The sequence below is a fragment of the Marmota monax genome, unplaced genomic scaffold (assembly GCF_021218885.2).
Source record: "Marmota monax isolate L192 unplaced genomic scaffold, Marmota_monax_Labrador192_F-V1.1 WCK01_AAM20220418_F8-fsc00038, whole genome shotgun sequence".
In the NCBI taxonomy this organism is placed as follows: Eukaryota; Metazoa; Chordata; class Mammalia; order Rodentia; family Sciuridae; genus Marmota; species Marmota monax.
In genome coordinates, this window is record NW_026692498.1 from 3814928 (window position 1) to 3832023 (window position 17096).

Here is a 17096-nt window from a genome sequence, read left to right on the forward strand (position 1 = left end):
TGCGGAGCCCAGGCCCAGCGGCCTCCCCTGCCCGCCGCTCCTTTTCCCCTGCTTCAGGAAGCTGGGCAACTCGGGAAGCTCGCCTGGGACTCAGGGCCTCCGCTGTAGGATGGGAAAGTGACCCAGGCCTGCGACGCAGTGCTGAGAGGTGGAAGTGAAAGCCGAGGAGCTGACAGCCTGGCTGGAGGCCCCTGCTCGTTCGGGTCGTCTTTATCCTCCCTGCAAACATTTCTAAACGCCTACTGTGTGCCAAGACCTGGGCTAAATCTTGCAGGCACGGAGATGAATAAATGTACCTTTAATAAACTGAAGAGCACACATTCTTTGCAAACCCAAATGTCAAGGCATCTTTGCTGTTCACCAGGGGTCACTGTGTGCAGTTGGTGGTGAGCAGCCAGAGCCCCTGAACTGAGGAAGGCAGCATGGGGTGAGAGGGCCGGAGGTGATCCCTTCCCAGGTCGATTCGTGATTCCCACACTGCGAGTTCGCCAAGAACAGGCACCGAGTGTGCTTGACTTTCCTACACACCAGGCTCGGGTGCACTTCCTTCCATTCATTTTGTTGTTCATTATTTATGGAATATTTATTCATTATATGTTGACTAACTGCATAAATGTGCATTCATAAATGCACTTCCGGCCCTCAGCTTTTTGCTATTTTAAAGTTGTACAAATGTTCTGTGAGGTGTTCTGCAGGTACCCCTTGTACCTCCAATCAATTCTGTACAAGTCCCCAGTTCCCCTGGTCGAGGGCCTGGGAAGAAGAATCCCAGGTGTTATCACAGGTAACCTGCTTAATCATCTTGCCCATGTCCTCATAGAGCCCAGAAGGTTCTATCAGGCTCTATCACCACAATGCCAAAATGTAGTTGAACAGAGTAAACTGTTCATTCACCGCATGATGGGAGCTTCGCAGAGAAGAACAACACTCAAGTTTTTCCAACAGAGAAGGGAGAAGCCCTATGGGTACTGCTTCAGGAAATCCTGGGTTTCATTCATTCCCATGAACTTTTGTTCCCCCAGATTGCAAATCAGTAAGCGGAAAGCTGTAAGCAACCTAAATGTCTCACAAAAAGAGATGGTTTAAATCATGCACTTGCAAGCCACAGAAAATTTGGCTGTCACGGTCATAGTTTAGATAACTGCCTGATGACAGGCATAATTCTGCATCCTGATCATGGTGGTAGTGACTCGATTGTGTACTGTTGGCAAAACTCACCCAACTACGCTGATATGTAAAGCATGCCCTAGTTTTTATAAATGGAGGGAAATCCTGTAAAAAATCAAGATCAAAACAAGTATCCACAGTGTGTACCTAATTCAGAAAACAGCCTCTGCAGACTCAGGCAGAGCGCTTGCCTAGGAGCTGTGAGGCACTGCATTTGATCCTCAGCACCACATAAAAATAAATAAAAGTAAAGGTATTGTGTCCATCTACAACTAAACAGAAAAAATTAAAAAACAGCCTGTTGAGGTAAAGAATGTATTGCTTAAAATTTATCATCTTGTATTTGGAAGCTCTAGACTTATTAATTAAATAGAACTTTTTAACAAAATAATTTTTGTATGATATACTTTTGAAAAGTGAAGTTAAATTTCATATCAAATTTGTCAAGAAAACCATATCTATAGATGAAAATAGTGTCCTGTATTCAATTCATTCTCCAGTTCTTCCTCTCTCTCTCCACACTCACACACGCGCGCGCACACACACAATTGTGGTTAGAGTTTTCCTTTCCTCTGTGCTGATCTGTGTCTTCCAGATACCTCATTGTGAATGTGCATTATTTTTATCATTAGGAAAACCTCCCAAGCACATTACTTCGATAAAGCCAAGGCGAGACAGATGGTGAGGAATTGCCTTCTGGAAGCTGAAATGGCTTTGCTCCACACCACCCAATAAACCACTTCCCAAAAGCTTTTGTCTGAAGCACATTTCGGAGTTGGGTGGTAGCCTCAGAAGGCTCTATCAGAAAACAATGAAGATGGAAAAGCTTTCTGTCCAGTTCTTCTGTTAAAGACTCTGTGCAGCAGGGCCGGAGGAAGCAGATTTACTACCATACCCAGAGTCTGATCTCCCAGACGGGGCTGCCGCAGAGGCCGCCAGCTGCTCTCTGGAAGGCATCTGGATGGTGTAGCTACGGCTAGGGTTTGGTTTGGTCTGACCCTCAAAGGGTCGTGTGCTGGAAGCTTAGTCCCCTGCCTGGTGGTCTTCAGAGATGGTAGAATCTTTCAAAGGGGCTCATGGGAGGAGATGAGGTGGGGAGGGGGCTGGAGGGGTGACATCATTCTCTTGAGATGCTGGTTGGTTCCCAAGACAGTGAGTTGTTACAAAAAAGAGCAAGAGCAGCCAGGCACTGTGGCACACACCTGCAATCCCTGGGGCACACACCTGCAATCCCCGCTACTCTAGAGGCCAAAACAGGAGGATGGCAAGTGGGAGGGCAGTCTGGGCAACTTAGCAAGACCCTGTCTCACAAAACAATTTTAGAAAGGGTTGGGGATGGAGCTCCGTAGCCTAACATGCCTGAGGCCCTGGGTTTGACCCCCAGTACCAGGGGGAAGATAAGAGTAAGCCCTTCCCCACTCTCTGGCTTCCAGGCTGGCGGGAGGTGTCTTCACACATTCCCATCACTATAATGCCACCCACTATGAAATCTTTACAGATCTTTACTCAGAAACTGTGAGCTAAATCAACCTCTCTTCTTTACAAAATACCCACCCTCAGGCATGTTGTTATAGCAACAGAAAAGGGTTGAATGCAGTTATCAACCAGGAGCATTGCAGGACACAGGAGGCTCCTCCCTTCTTGAGACATAAGCAGCCCAAGAAGGAGGACCCTGCTGAGGTTGGGGAGGGGCCCTGACCATCCAGAACGAGAAGCTCCCTAACAGGAGGTCTGTAGTGACACTGCTCTGAACTGGGAAAGCCCAGTGGGGTGGGCACTGGACAATGTGGCCCCCTAAGAGGAGGAGCCCAAAGCCCAGGGATGCAAACAGGATTTCTCAGGGAACAGATGGCTCAGCTGCCGTGTGGCAGAGCTGGGACTGGGGCTCTGACTGAACCTGGGGTCCCTCACTGCCGGGCTATCCCTCTGTAGCGACCAGGGAGTGGTCTCACCCCGCTTCGTCCCTGGCACAAGTCTCCACTGAGCTGTCCTCGACTCTTCCACGTGGCAGTGCTGGATCAGAGGGCCTGGTGGCTGCTGGGCCGGGAGCTCGTGGGCCCGAGTGTCCTTGTCTCTGTGGCTGTTCTGTTGTCATGGTAAGTCAAACAGTGGGAACAGGGGTCATGGGCATCTGTCAGGGCCTGGCTCTGTTGGGGTCAGCTCCAGGACGTGGGCACCCCTGGGCGGGGTGGAGGACCACATCTGCAGCGCTTCAACGTCCTCGCCAGCGCAGCTGCCTTCTCTCGCGAGGGAGACCACGGAGCCTGGACGGGGCCAAGCGTCCTGCACCCCAAGCTCACGGCTGTGGGAGCAGGGAGGGGCTCCAGCCATCAGGGTCTCCAGGCCCTCAAAGCTGCAAAGCACCGAACCCAGTGCCCACCGTGGGGAGCGGGATCTGGCTCCCGCCACCTGATCTGATCTGTCACCCACCCAGGTGCCTCGCCAGGTGCCCTCAGAGCCCCCAGTGGGGGGCGCTGCCCTGGCCTCACTCCACCTGTAACCATGCTTTGAAGCCGAGTCCCAAACATTTTGCCGCCTGCTGCTCTGGGCAGCTTCCCTGGGTTCACAAAGGAGCCTCCGCAGGGAAGGCAGGCGGAGCTGGTGTCCCTTCACCTCTACCTGGGCCCCAACCTCCTCCCTGTCAAAGAGGGGACTCCGACAGACACCCCCACTGGAGCGCTCACTGTGGGCTCCCCGAGGCACTCCCGCTGGCTCCCTCTGGCCACCTCGCCCTCTCTGGAGGGGCTGTCCACTCAGTAGTGACCTCTCTGGAGGGCAGCTGCCTGACTGGACTTTTGCCTCTGCATCTTTCTCCGTCGCTGGCTGTGTCCTCTCAGGCAAGTGGCCGCAGTCTCCCCGGCTGTGAAGCAGGGATGGCAGCCCATCTCTGATTGCTATGGGGTGGGGTGGGGGGGGAAGCTCCGTGGGGACACTTACCGCTAGAGAAAGCCCTGTTTATCGGGTTCATGCTCATCCCACCCGCCCCAAAAGGAACCAGTGTTGGTCCCACTCCACCAGCATCTTGTTCCCTTTGCCCTTGGTAGGCTAGGAGCTGAGACCCTGTTCTCGTGAGGGAAAATGTACAGGTGTTGTGGGATCTTAATCTCTGATAAAAGAGAGAGCAGAAGAAAGTCTCACTCTTTGGAACTCTGCCCTTGAGGACTGGGACTGTGGCAGCCATCTTGAGTTCATGAGGGACGACTTTGCTCCTTATCTTCCCATAAAACTCCTTCCTACTGTTTCTCAGGACATTTACGTTCTTCCCAACCCCAATCGCAATGAAAATAAGGCAAGAGATTGAGAAAGGGGGGCTGCACTTGAATCAAATGTATGAAATATGATATGTCAAGAGCTTTGTAATGTTTTGAACAACGAATAAAAAAAAAGAGAGAGAGAGAGAAAAGGGGGCTGGGGTACAGCTCAGTGATAGAGCACCCCTGGGTTGATTCCCCAGTACCATAAAAGGAGGGAGGGAGGGAGGGAGGGAGAGGTATTATCACTCTCCTTGGAGACCTAAACTTAACAATGGACATGGAGAGGTCACTGGTTCAAAGGAATCCACTGACGTCAAGTCAAATACAAGGGCGATGCTGTCACCAGCATTCAAGGTCAAGGCTGAGGACTCTGGAAAGAGCCCCTGGAGAGCAACGGCCAGCCTCCAGCCTGGCTCCTAGGCGTGCCCTGTGGCAGGTGACAGTCTGGCCTGGCCTCAGAGCCCTTCTTGAAAAGCAAACACACCCCTGTGTGTGTGCATCACCAGGGAGAGGAATGGGGGGGGGTCCTGGAAAGGCCGGCCTCCTCCCTCGCCCACCCTGAGTGGCAGGCACCACCAGCCCCGGCCTCCACTCTGGGCCTGGGGCTTCCCCCACCCCCCTCATGCAGGTGAAATCCTTTCAGCATTACAAAAGGAACCCCAGGTGGCCCTGCAAGACCTCCAGCCCCACCAGCCAAAGCAGGGGACAGACCTAGTGGTCTCCTGTGGAGAGAGTCCTGACTCTGAAGGAGGGTGGTGGGGGTCCTTGCTGGGGGCGGGGGAGACAGTGTTCACCGCACCGAGCCTCCAGCTGGCTGCAAGAGAGTTCTGGGGTGAGTTACGCAAGGCCAGGGATGCTCTAAGCGCCACCAGCTGTGAGCCTGAACATGCTTGTGGTGGGAGACTGCGAGTTGTGTAGATTTCACCACGATTAAAACGGGTACCTAGACCTCCCTATTGCCCAACTTAAACATGCCTGTGGACGCTCCTAAGGAATTTTTCTGCAGCTGAAATATTTGTCATGAAACAAAAATCAAGATTATCAGATTGGGACGGGCATGGTGGTGCACGCTTGTGACCCCACAGACTGAGGCTGAGGCAGGAGGATTGTGGGTTTGAGGCCAGCCTCCACAACTTAGCGAGACCCTGTCTAACAACAAAAATTTTAAAAAGCTGAGGGGGGCTGAGTTTGTGGCTCAGCGGTAGAGCACTCCCCTAGCATGGGCGGGACCCGGGTTCGATTCTCAGCAACATATAAAAAAATAAATAAAGGCATTGTGTTGTGTCCATCAACAAAAAAGATTCATATTCTCTCTTTAAAAAAAAAATTTAAAGGGCTGAGGATGTAATTCAGTGGCAAAATGCCTCTGAGTTCATTTCCCAGTACCCAAAACATAACAAAAAAAAAGAAAAAAAAACTATTATCATATTGGACAACTAATCTTTTAAACATTAGATATTTATAGAGAACCCGGTTGTTATTCCCCGGCTGGGAGGCTGACATCAGCTGGGAATTTGGCGACTGTGTCATTTTTTCGGTGCTGGGGACAGAACGCCGGGCCTCTCACCTGCTAGGTAAGCACTGGTCACTGAGCCACACCCAGTCCTCTACTGGCTCTTGGGAAGCCGTGCTTACTGCCACCCTGAAGGCAGAGCACGGGGAGCCTGTGCCTCCTGAGCCACCTGGAGGACACCTCAGGGACGGACACCGGGCATGTGCTCTGAGCACCTCCGGGGGCTTCCAGGACTGCGCAGGGCAGCAGAAAGGCCCTGGGATGCTCTGCCGCAGCTCCGACAGAGTGTGATTTTTTCACATTTCATTCACTTGCCGCCGTGTGCCGGGCACCAGGCCAGACGCTGGAAATACATCAATAAGTCCAGGCGCCAGAATGCATGGTCCAGGTGGAAGAGCCGAGCAGTGGACAAGGAATCGACATCTGGTTGAAAAGAGCCGGGCTGCGCCCAGCGAGGTGCCCTGGGCGGGAGCCCGTTGAGGCCCAGAGGCGTCCTAGGAGGATGGCCTCTGGTTCCACAGGGGAGGAAATGAGCGTCCCCCAGGGGAACCAGAGGGGGCGACAGACCAGCTGGGCTGGATGGACCGATGCCCAGCCGGGCCCTGGTGCTGGGCCTGGGCCTGTGCGTCGGTCCTCTCTGCCACCCGTGTGCTGGTCTGGAGTCCCAGGCTGAGGGTTCCCTGTGAGAACCGGCCGTTGAGGAGAGCTTCACTCCGAGACGGGCCTGTGTCTCCCTGTGTCCTCGCATGGTGTCCCCCGTGTATCTGTGTCCTGGTTGCCTCTTCCTCCACGGACCCCAGTCCTACTGGAGGAGGGCTGCCCTAGTGACCTCACTTTATCTTAGTCACCTCTTTGAAGACCCTGTTTCCAGCCGGCACAGGGCACACACCTGTGATCCCAAGGACTGGGAGGCTGGGGTGGGAGGATCGGGGACAGAGGGCAGCCCAGGACGTGCCGCCTCTGACACGGACACAGTGGTCATCTGTCTGCCCGCCCTCAGCACCGCCTGCCTACGACATCTCTGTTCCCAAGGTGTGACAGCAGACCAGCGTCAGCCAGCACCACAGGGCGAGACCCTGGTGAGACCCGGTGAGAGATGTTCTGCACCAACAGAGCCTGAGCCTGGGCCTGGGCCTGGGCCCTCGTGGGCCTGTGCGGCTTCCTCACCTGGGCGCTCACATGGGGCCTGCTGGGGCCCGAGACTTTCCCACACTTTCAGGTGTCCACGCTCCAGGCTGCCCACGGCCCCTCTTTGTACTTGGGTGGGTCTGAACAGGCCTGGAAGAAGCAGGGGTGGGCGCGGCCACCAGAGGCAGAGGCCAGAAGCGGGTCCCCGGCTGGAGAGGCAGTGCGGGCCGCACGGGGTCAAGCCACAGTCCCTCCTGCAGGGCCCAAGGGACAGCTGGGAAACGCTGTGGTAACCCAGTGCTGCCACTCGACAGAGGGCCTGTCCCGTGGAGTCACGGCACCGGGAGCTGGGGCTCCCGGAACAGGAGGGGACCCTTTAACCTCTGATGAAAGGTGGCCTTCCTCAGGACTGCACACGAGAGGACTTAGCCAGCAGGGGGACCCAGCGGCCCAGAAGAGGGGCCCAGCAGGGGCTGCCTGGATTGGAAGCAGGACCCCCCTCCTCTCCCATGAGCTGCACCAGGGCATAGTCTGTCCGTCTGCGTGTCCATCCGTGTGGGTCCTGGGCATGAAGCAGGTGCCCAGGCATTATCGAGGGGGCAACTGCTGTCCCAGAAGTCCCCGTCAGCTGTGCATGTGCCATCCTGGGACCCAGGGAGCTCCCCAAGGCCTCTGGAGCCTCGGTGTCCCTGCCAAGGCACACACTGTCTGGATGTGCAGCTGGCTGGTCCTAGTGGGGACGAGTCCTTTCCAGAGAGAAAACAAGTGACCTTCCTGTCATGCACCGGACACCATTTTGCACACACCCTGAACCTCTGTGTGGGTGACCTGGACCCCGGGGGGTGATGTGGCTTTTGCTTAAAGGCCAGAGCTCAGGGTGCCCTGCCGCGTCCCTGGTGGCTGAAAAACAGGTTCTCCCGGCCTCCAGCCCGTTTCTCACCACTTACGCCCAACGGGAACTGGCCGGGGGCAGGCTCCTGCGGCCTGGTCACAGGCTGCGTCCCTTGCTCTGCGTTCCAGAAGAGCTTCCCAGTCCTGGCAGCGTCCGCGAGGCGGGAAGGCGGCTGGGCGGCGCCGGGGGGTCCTGGTCTCCAGAGCCCTGCCCCTCAGCCCAGCTCATCAGGTGGCCTGCATCAAGGAAACCTCCCTGCGCCGCTGGCCCAATGGGGTCCCCCCCCCACCGGCTTCCAGAGCACGCAGAGGGCATCTGCAGCTCACAGCTCCGTGCGTGGGCCTCCCGTGTGGCCCTCCAACTTGCCACACTGTTCCTGCCCAGGGCCTCTGTACTCTACCTGCCCAGAGCACCCTGCCCGGGCCTTCGTGAAGCTGATGGCTCCCGGCCTCTGGGTCCCCAGGCCTCCTCCGGGAGCCACCCTGCAGGAGCCCCCGCCTAGCTCCTCCCCCTCCCTCCCTGGTGTTCCTGCCCAGGGGCAGGTGGGGCAGGGAGAAGCAGGGCCCTGGGCAGTGAGCTTAGATCTGGAGGGCCCGGAGCCAGATGACCAGGTTCTCTCCCGTCCCACTACATGGGACGGTCTGTGAGGCCAGGGGCCGAGCACACAGGTGGCCCTCGCGGAAGACGCGCTGGAGGTAGGGTCCTGGAAGCACGGGGTGGGAGGCGCCCTCGTGGCGGGGAGGCGGGTGGTCTTCCTGGAAGGGGAGACAGTGAGGAGGGATTAGGACGAGCCAGTGCAGAGGCTGCCAGGCCCCGTCCCTGGGCCCCAGGACCTGGGGGCAGGACTCACACAGCCAGAGACAAAAAGCCCCGAAGAACCAAGAAGGGAGCCCGTCCCTCCCACCCTTCTCCTGAGGGGCAGCCTGAGGCCTCTCCCTTGCGAGGTCACGGATGGTGGGGCCCTCCTGCCCCTTTCCCACTGCCTGACCTGTAGGCGTCTCCGCCCCGTGGCGTCAGCTCAGGAGGGCTGTGTGGGAGCGGAGCTGGCAGGGCCCCTCGCTGGCCTCGCAGGGACTTGCCCAAGAAGAAGGGGCTCCAGGCTCTCCTGGGAAGGACGGTGAAGACCGCTAAGGAAAACTAAGACCAAACGCAGCACACCTCCAAGTGGTGGGCGGGACGGGCGTGGCCCCCGGGCCGGGAGGGCAGGGCATCCGGGCAGGCGGGCATCCGGGCAGGCCTGCAGCTCACCTCCTGGGCCTGGGGGCCTCGCTGGGGCAGAGCTCCAGGCCGGAGACAGCGGCGGCCATCCCAGCGGGAACCTCCTGCCCCCGGCCCAAGGCTCAGGCCCACACCTGCTCTGTCCTAGGAGGCAGAGGGCAGCGCAGGCAGCGGCCCCAGGCAGGGCCGGACTGGGCAGCTTCAGGGAGCCCGGGAGCAGAGCCCAGGCCTGGCCTGAACGTCCTCTGGTGGTGCTGGAGCCATCCAGTGACAAGCCAGGGGCCAGCCCTCCAGATCTGACCCTGGACCCCCACTTCCTGGGCCTCAGGTTTTCTCTTCTGTGATGTAGGAGTGACCACAGGCCTCAGTGCCAGCAGGGTGCTGTGGGGCTGGACCTGCGGGCACCTGGGCCTGGCTGGGGAAGGCCTGGCACACCTGAAGGGGCAGAGGCCGCCAGCTGAGCTCCGCTCGTCACGTGCAGTGAGGGGCTCTGCTGGCACAGTGGAGGCCGGGCCAGGGGAGGCGGGGAGGCTGCCAGGCTGGGCGCAGGTGCCCCAGGAGGCCTGGGGTCCAGGAGTCCAGGTCCGCGATTCTGTTACTCGGCATCCACAGCTGGACCTGTGGGGCGCCTAATCCTCTGGCGACCCCTTACACATTGCTGAGGGCTGCCACCAGCCCTCTCCCCGCCATCTGCTCTCTCCGATGACCATGACCATTTAGATGCTGCTGGCCCCTGTGCTGGGGTGAAGAGTGTGTCCCCCAAACGTGACGTCCACCTGGAGCATCAAACTTGAGCTGGTCTGCGGAGAGAGCTTTGGCTGAGGCCATGCTGCACAGGGGTGGGTTCTAACTCGGTGACTGGTGGCCTTGTAAGAGGATCAGGTAAACACACAGGGACCAGGCCATGGCCACCGTGACAGGGACAGGGGTTGTAGTGGCCTGCCAAGAGCTGCTGAGAGCTGCCAGTAGTGGACGAGGCAGCTGGACCCCGAGCCTCTGCAGGGAGCTAGGAGCCTGCCCCTCCACAATTTGGGACCAGCCTCCAGGATCTGAAAGAGCAGATCCCTGCTGCAAGCCTCCTGGTTTGGGGGCGCTGTTTCGGCGGGGTGGAAAGCCAGCAGGACCCCCACTCTGTCCCCTCTGCCACAGTCTCCTGAGCTTCCCGCCTGCAGCCCCTCCCGCCTGCCAGACCCTGCCTCCCACTGGGCTCTTGCAGAACCTTACACACAGGACCTCTTGCCTTACACACAGGACACGTCCCCCCAGTCCCTCCACACCTGAATGTGCCAGGCCCCAACGCCTGCGCTTAGGACCCAGTTCAGATTCCCTCCGGGACCTTGAGGTCCTCCCAGCTCCCCCTGCTCAGCTCCCGGCTCCAGGCTGGCCTGCCACCCTGCCTCCTGCCCACGGGGAGCATGCCCCACGTCGCTGCCCTCCTCCAGCCTGGGCCTCGACACGGGCGTCCAGCCCAGCAACAGCCGCACACTGCGGAGTAGAGGCCCTCTGATGGCCTCCCCGGCCACGTCGGGGCTCAGCACTGGGACCCAAAGACCTGACGGAACGAGTGCGGAGGAGGAAAGGCTCACGGGGTCTCTGGGGTCAGGTCTCAGGCCACAGAGGCCGACCAGTGCTCTGGGCCCAAGGCGGGGCAGAACGCCGTGGTGGACAGTGTCGGAGGGAAGCAGCCCAGGCCACGGCCACCAGGACGCAGAGAGTGCTCCGCTCACCAGGGACAAAACAGAAACCCCAAGGCAGGTCCCCAGTGACCCGCCTCCTCCAGCCACACCCCACCTGCCCACAGTGGCCGGCAGTCCCTGACAGCAACCAACGCACTGAGCAGGCTGAGGCTCCCGGAACCTCCTTGCACCCTCTCACACAGGAGCTTCTGGGGACACTCACATCTGAACCCGAACATCACCTGAAAGTGGTCTCCATGAGGCGGAGGTCGGGACGTCTGTCTCCCCCTCCCCCGGCACACAGCAGGTGCACAACGGGCAGTGACGGGGCAGATGAAGGTGTGGGTGATGGACGGGGAGGACGGACGGGTGGCAGGGGGAGGAGGATGGCGGATGACGGTGGGAGGAGGGGTGGGCGAGAGCGCGGAGGGGAGGGCAGCGGGTCGCCTCGGCCCTCCAGGAGGCCAGGCTGGGCGGGGGAGGCCACGGGAGGAGCGAGGGGCGGGGGACAGCGGCCCAGGTGGTGGAGTTAAGTGAGCACTTCCTTTTTTCTGGGCACCGGACCTGACCCTTCGTCCTCACGGCTTGGGGTGACAGGTTTCCCCATTCCGAAGTCTCATTTCATTGGTCATTATTATCCTAATAAAATCTGAATGTCCCCCTCACACATGGCGGGACACTTCAAGGTACAAGAGAACAGACAGGGACAAGTAAGCGTCCCCACTGCTCCTCCCGAGACGCCGCAGACTTGGTAGGAGCTCACTGAAGGGGGCTGGACTGAGGGGCATCTTACATGAAGCCCAGAGAGGCTCGGGAAGTCGCCCAGGGCCTCACAGCCTGCGCCCGGCCCAGGAGGAGGGGTGAGCAGGGCAGCCCGCGGGAGGGTCGCAGGCGGGAAGGCAGCCAGTCACAGCGTGTGTGTGTGTGTGTGTGTGTGTGTGTGTGTGTGTGTGTGTGGGGCCAGGGAGGAGCCCGGCGAGGGAGGCGCTGAGAGGCCCTGGGTGCTGGGACGGGGCGGCACCGCCAGGCCGCAGGGCAGGGCAGCGAGGCCTGCTGTACCTGCTGGTCCTCCTGCAGCGCGTTAGTCACTCCCTGGCTCCAGGAAGGAACACGCCGTCCTGCCCACACACACGCGGGCGCCCAGGCTGGGACTGACTCTCACGGGGCCCCTCTGGCTCAGAATCAGGAGGCCTGGTTCCCGGTCGGGGCTCGGAGCCTCGTGTGGCCCGTCCCCAGGACGCCAGCATCAGGAAGCAGCTGGGCAGCTGCAGGGCCGCAGGAGCCTGGTCCCAGGTCCCCCACCCTGAGCCTGCACACGCCGAGAACACGGTGTGGCTCGGGGCGCAGGGGGTGCCCGTCATTTGTCTCGCTGTCACCCCGTCACCTCCCGCGGTCGGTTTCCTGAGCCCAGCTGAGCCCAGCTCCCTGCTGGGGTGTGGAAACAGAAGGTGAATCCCCGGGTGGCCAGTCCACAAGGAAGTCAGGCCGTGACCCGGGAGGGACCTGCTGGGTGAAGGGGACGAGGCTGAGGCAGTAGTCGCAGGCGGCCAGCTCCTGGCCCTGCCCTCAGGTGTCCCAGGGGCTTGGTGGCTGTGAAGCTCAGGACGCACGTGGACTCCCTGGAGGAAGGCGCCCACTTCACAGGGAGGAGGACGGCGGGCAGCTGAGGCGCTCACACGCCCGGTCCCCCGGCCAGCTGACCGTGGCGCTCGGCCAGGGCGAGGGCCCATAGGGAGGCTGCGTGATGCTGAGGAGCAGAGAGAGAAGCCGGTCACGGAGTCCCAGAGGCTGAGCGCGGTGACAAACACCATCTGCTGGTGGACGCTGGATGCTGGTGACTGCCCCAGGGAGACTGGTGGCTGGGGCCGGAGGTAGAGGCGGGCAGCAGGGCCTGGGTGCGGGGACGCCAGGCGCAGTGCCGCAGTGCGGTGAGCAGCTTGGCGCTGTCACCTTGAGCCACACGGTGAGGACATCTTTGCTTTCCGTTCCCCGCTGGTCCCTCAGAACAAACTGAGGAAATCCACCTGGGTGGATGACCTGCTCTGTCCTCTGACGAGGAAGCTGCCCCTGAGGGCTCCAGAACGCCACTTTTTCATGACAGCCATCGTTATTTTTACATTCACTGCAGGGGAGACTTTGTGGCAAGCGTCTGAAATCTGCAAGAGGCAGTGTCTTCAATAAAAGAACTGCACTTCTCCTGCACAGCTCAGTCCTGCTGTGGCCTTCGAGGGCGGCTCTGTGGTCCTTAGGGAGCCAGGCTCCTTCTAGTTGGTTTACCTCCTCCTTATCCAACAGTGCTGCCTGTGCTCCAGCTCTCATGCTTGCATTCCAGTAGAAGGGAAGAAGGGGATTTGGAAGGCCATACCCCCTCTCTTTAAGGGCACTTCTGGGAAGCTCCACACACCACCAGTTCAGCTCACTTAGAACTCGGTCAAATGGCCACACCACACTGCGAAGGGAAGTTGGGAACACCCCTTGAATCTGGGGGGCCGTCTGCTCCACTTAGCCCTGGGGACCTGGCGTGGAGCAGGAAGCCTTGGACAGGGACAGGACGCCGGTGTCTCTGCCCCAGACCACCTTCCCTGTGGGATGGAGCACTTAGTTACTTTTCTAACTTAACTTGGGGCCGGGGTGGAGCTCAGTGCTACGGCACTGGTCCTTGCCCCACGAAACCTGAGTTAAATTAATAAGATTAAGTAAGAGAGTACGTGAGTGAAGGCCTGGGCGGGGCCTGGTCCAGGCCAAAGTGGCCCCTTGACTGTCCACTCACAGGGTTTGGGAAGCACAGGGGCAGCTTGCCCGGGTTGGGGCCAGCTCAGGGGTCACTGGTAGGAGCTCTCTGGTCCCTGGAAGGCGGGGGTCTGGGAGGGAGAGCCCCAGCAGGAGCCCAGGAGGAAGCAAGGTGGTCCAGAGACAGACTGGGACGGCCCGAGCCAGGCAGGCCCTGGGAGGCCAGAAGGCTGGGCCCGTGGCCTTGGGAAAGACTCAGGGCCAGGCCACCAGGAAAGCTCAGGGGGCCGGAGGGCGGGGCAGGGCCCTGCCTACAGGACGGTGGGGCGCAGGCCTGTGAGGGGCTGAAGGCCGGGGGTGGTGGTGACGGGATCCAGGCGTCTGCGGCCCAGCCCCCTGGCCTGGATGAGTCTGTGCACAGCCGGTGCTCAGCTGGGGCGCGCCAGGGTCCCCACGTCGGTGACACCTGCAGGCGTCCTTCGTCCCCACTGCTCACAAAGCCGCACGCTCTTCCCTCTTGGAGGGGACGCCGCTCCCTGCTCCGTGTGGGTGCGGACGGTGCCCGGCACTCGCTGGGGGAAGGAGTGAGGCCGGCCACGGTGCAGGGGGAGGTCTCCCCAGGTGGACGGGTGCGGGCACCAGTGTGGTGTCCCGGCCGCGCCCTGACGGCCTGGGCTGCCGCGGGGCCGCAGGCAGGCTGACCTCTGGCGCCCGGAGCTGATGCCCTTGGACACGGTCACGGCGGCCAGCTTTCAGGCTGCTCCCCGCTGTGGGCGCCAGGGTGGCCCTCAGGAGGGGACGGCAGCTGCCAGGACCATGGCCTGGGTGGACCGTGACCCTCCCCGGCTGCACCCCCTCTGGGCCTGTCTGGGAACCCAAGGCCAGGGGCCTGGCTGAGGGTGCAGTGACCCACAGTGGCTCCGTGCCCACCGCCGACCCCCGCAGGCCTCCACTGCTGTGTCCATCGGGCGGGGCAACAGCCTCCTGAAGGACCGGGCCAGGTCCTGCCGCTGTAGCCAGGGGCGAGCCCAAGAACTCTGGGGACCAACACCACCAGGGGGACGGGCTCCCAGGACACCAGAGTCCAGGCTGGGCGGGAGGGGAGTGCAGCCCCGGGAAGCTGCTGCTTGGTGGCTCGTTTTCTGGAGAAGGAACACACGCACTGGACCCTCAGCATGGGCACACCCGACCGTCCTTGGCCGCTTAAAATGTCTTTATGGCTCCTCTTTGTCTAAAAGATGGGATCCAGACCCCTCCCACCTCCAGCTCCAAACCTTCTCCTGGACCTGCCTGGAGCCCTTCCCACTGGCCCGCTGGCCGCCCCGGCCTCCAGCTGGAGAACTCCTGCTCCCACCGTGAAACCCCACTCAGTGGTCCTCTACTGAAAGGCAGTTTGGTGTCCTGGAGATGGAATGGGCCCCGGGGTCAGGGCCCCACCTGAGACTGGACAGACCCCTGCAGCTCTCGGGACTGTCCTGTGGCTGGTGATGATTTTCCTGGTCTCTCCCTCCAGACCTGGACTTCAGGCCTGGGAGCCAAGTTTTGTTTACCCCCCGCCCCCGCCCCTAGCCCGCCACCCTCCATGACCACGCACAGACCAGGACCTCCAGCCGCCACCCGGCTCCTCTCTCTGCCCGGCTCCGCCCTCGCTCCGTGCCCAGGCAGCAGGACGCAGGGGCAGGCGCACCCCTGCCTCACCCTAGGAAATGGGGGCGGGACCAGCACGGCCAGCAGAGTGCCACCCCTCTGGTGGGCAGGGAAGCCCGGTGAAGGCCGCAGGCCTGCCAGGAACACAGAGGGGCACACGCCCCCCAAGGAGCTGCGGGCTGTGTGTGAGACCGCGTGGGGACTGGGAATCATGCGGATTCACAAGTCGAGGGCAGCGCCCAGCAGACTGAGGAGACAGATGGGCTCCAACCCGCGGCTCCCACGGCTCTACTGCCCATGCCAGGGCCCCTGCAGGAGGCAGGCTGAAGCCCAGGGCTCACTCGGACACTCAGCACTTCCTGGAGTGGCTGCTGGAGCCACACCCGTGCCCTGCTGAGGAGGAGACCACCCTGTGGCCTAGGCGTGATGGGCACCTCTCCTCACCTGAGAAGGAGGAAGAGGGAAAGGCGGGCCTGGCCTGAGCAGGTGGTGGGAGGCCACACAGGACAATTAGTTCTCATGCTCAGCAGAGGCGTGGAAATGGCCCTCTGCCCAGGGTGGTGGGTGACTGGTCCTGGCGCCACCTAGGAGTGAATCACTCTGGAGGAGGGACTGGGTATCTCTGAGCATATTTCCAGAAGGCTTTCCACGTTGGCAACCCGGGTGCGTGTGCTGTGGGGCGGGGAGGGCGCAGGCAGGACCAGTCATCACTGCCCCACTCGTTGCCTTGGGCCCTGGCCCTCATGTCCTCACAGGCCTGGCCCCTGCCCGCTGGCCTCTTCCAGTCCTGCCCGCACTGGGGAAACCCTCCGCACCCTACCTGCACCTCCTCACCCACCAAGCACCTCCCACAGGAGCCAGAGCCTTTGCACACGTGGGGTGTCAGGAACCGGCCGCAGCCCCAGGCTCTGTCCTCACCTGCCTCTGTCACGACAAATCAGGTCTGGCCACTGCTCCCAAAGCCGAGCAGAACGGTCACCGTGGGAAGCACGAGAGGAGCTTTAACCAGGGCAGCACACCCAGAACCTGGGCACCTGTCCTCAGCCCTGGCACAGAGGCCGCAGTGACTTGGAGGATTTCTAGAGGGCATGGGGCAAGGCCGGGGTCTGCGCAGCGGCCAGTGCAGGTGGCTCCGCAGGAGGGATGGGCCGGGGCCTGTCCCCACAGGAAGGCTGCCACTGCCCCGGGTGGGGAGCGCCCTCTCTAGAGGGCGTGGGCCAGATCGGATCAGAACAGGCGACCTGGAGGAAAGGAAGAGCAAAGAAGGCCGAGACGCCCAGGCTGCAGTCCCCTGGGTCATTTGCAGGCCGGGGAGGGGGCTGGGTCCTGCCACCTTCCGCCATGAGGCCCCACTCCAAGCCTCCCCACCATCACACCCGGCCACTCCTCGCCTCCCCCAGGCCCCAGGCCCCCCGCTCCTCAGCCCAGCCGGCAGCACAGGAACCTCGACTCGCACGCCCACCGCGGCCTCCGCAGCCCCACCTGACTCCGTGCCCGGCAGCTGCCCCCTGGGGAAGGAGGCAGGAGGCCTGCCCTGGTTCCAGCGGCTCTCAGGACAAGCACTGAGGCTGGCCCCAGAGGCTGGCCACCAAATGCCACCTCGAGACCTCTGCTGTGCTGCCCTGGGCAGGGGGCATCTCTGCTGCCAGCCTGTGACAAGAGCTTGTCTGACCACGACTTCAAGCCCTGCCTGGGGCTCTGGCTGGGCCACTCCAGCTACAAGACGCCACAAGCAGGGTGGCGCATCCGCCCCGCCTCAGCCCTGGAGGAGGGCTCCCGAAGCCGGTGGAGGGGCCCTCCAGCCTCTGCCTGCTGCGCCAGCGCCACCCTGCCCCTCCCCAGACTGCCCAGCCTTGGCCAGGTCTCCCCAT

At 61.1% G+C, this 17096-nt stretch overlaps 1 long non-coding RNA gene across 2 annotated transcripts; it reads right to left on the bottom strand.

The window, feature by feature from the left end:
- Positions 1-1770: 1770 nt before the first annotated feature.
- On the bottom strand, positions 1771-15112 carry LOC124092644 (uncharacterized). Of its 2 annotated transcripts, XR_006851681.2 has the most exons (3): positions 9203-15112; positions 8943-9059; positions 1771-8709 (listed from the first exon to the last, which is right to left on the bottom strand). It is a non-coding gene; the product is annotated as an uncharacterized LOC124092644 (long non-coding RNA). The 2 variants fall into 2 exon arrangements; XR_009226849.1 differs by lacking the exon at positions 9203-15112 and having other exon boundaries at positions 8943-9178.
- Positions 15113-17096: the final 1984 nt, after the last annotated feature.